This window comes from Myotis brandtii, unplaced genomic scaffold (genome assembly GCF_000412655.1).
Source record: "Myotis brandtii unplaced genomic scaffold, ASM41265v1 scaffold250, whole genome shotgun sequence".
NCBI lineage: Eukaryota > Metazoa > Chordata > Mammalia > Chiroptera > Vespertilionidae > Myotis > Myotis brandtii.
Genome location: NW_005359478.1, coordinates 5,655,536 through 5,656,842, shown reverse-complemented (window position 1 = coordinate 5,656,842; position 1,307 = coordinate 5,655,536). Strand labels below are relative to the sequence as shown.

General features: G+C 38.2%; 2 protein-coding genes across 2 annotated transcripts in view; one reads left to right on the top strand and one right to left on the bottom strand.

Annotated features, from left to right (window-relative positions):
• CENPL (centromere protein L) overlaps positions 1–1,307 on the top strand; it is a 36,002-nt gene that overhangs the window by 5,519 nt on the left and 29,176 nt on the right. The gene's annotated exons all lie outside the window — the stretch shown is intronic.
• DARS2 (aspartyl-tRNA synthetase 2, mitochondrial) overlaps positions 1–1,307 on the bottom strand; it is a 23,869-nt gene that overhangs the window by 14,932 nt on the left and 7,630 nt on the right. The gene's annotated exons all lie outside the window — the stretch shown is intronic.

Sequence of the window (1,307 nt, the reverse complement as noted above, 5' to 3'; positions counted from 1 at the left end):
CATATTAGGCTTTTATTATATAGGATTATTAGTGACCCTTCACTGACTGAAATTTGCCTATCATACTAAACATTTATCCATTCAGTTAAACCTGTAATTGAGTCTTCAAAGATCTTTTTATAATATACACTAGAGTAAAAAACAACTACAACTTTATCACCTGAATGGGACTGAGAGTGTAAGAAATGCAAAGAACAGCAGAGGGACTTTTGCTTACTTTCCAGGCTGTAAATCTCTGTGCTGACAACTTTTTATTAAAAAAAGGGCTTTTAAAGCCCTTTTCCTGGTGTAGCTTATTTCCTTGATACTAGAAACAGAAGAACTGTCACTTATCTTTCTGAAAAATTAACTGGGTATTTCTCCCCACCTCCCCCCAAGGCCAACTCTGTAATTACACTGCCTTTTCTAATTAAAAGATTAAGTATTGGGAACTTAAAATGGAAGACTAAGAGGCCTTGCAATTAATTTAAAAATCCCTGTATTGACCAGTTTACACACTCGGACTATGCAGGTCTACAACTATAGATAATTGTGACATAGCTGAGATTTATCTGGGGGTGCATACCCAGTGCTGTCTAGCTTCATCAACCCCTCAAACTGGTAAAGAACATCCTGAATTACAGTAATATTTATATGTTTGGGAAACCAAGCCAACACTTTTTCACTGTTAGAGGTTTAAACTTAATAGATGCAAGATCTCCTATGCTATTTGGCCATGTCCAAGCTAGACATAAATTTCCTTTCAAAATGTAAACAAGCAGCAAAAAGACATGAACACAATAACACCCGAAGTAAGAGAAGAGAGAGAGAGAGAAACATCGATGTCAGACACATCAATTGGTTGCCTCCTGCACATGCCCCAACTGGGGCCAAGGATTGAACCTGCAACCCAGGTATGTACCCTTGACCGGGAATCAAACCGGAGATCCTTTGGTGCCCCAGTGGACACTACCCACTGAACCACACTGGCCAGGGCAATAATAACCCAAGTCTTAAAGACAGAATCATGTTTCAAGCTGTCTGATAAGCAGTCCACGTGTTTAGGAACTCCAGCAGCTTAATGAATTGTCATTATTTAAGAAGGATTCATCAAGAAATTGTGGAATTAACAATTCATGATACATCTATAACAACATGCTTAATGCCATGGAAGTTAAAGTTTTTCTTAAAAAAACTTGAAAACATTTTATTGGTCATCAACATTTTCTAGATACTCTATCCCAGGGGTCCTCAAACTTTTTAAACAGGGGGCCAGTTCACTGTCCCTCAGACCGTTGGAGGGCCGGACTATAGTTTAAAAAAAAAAA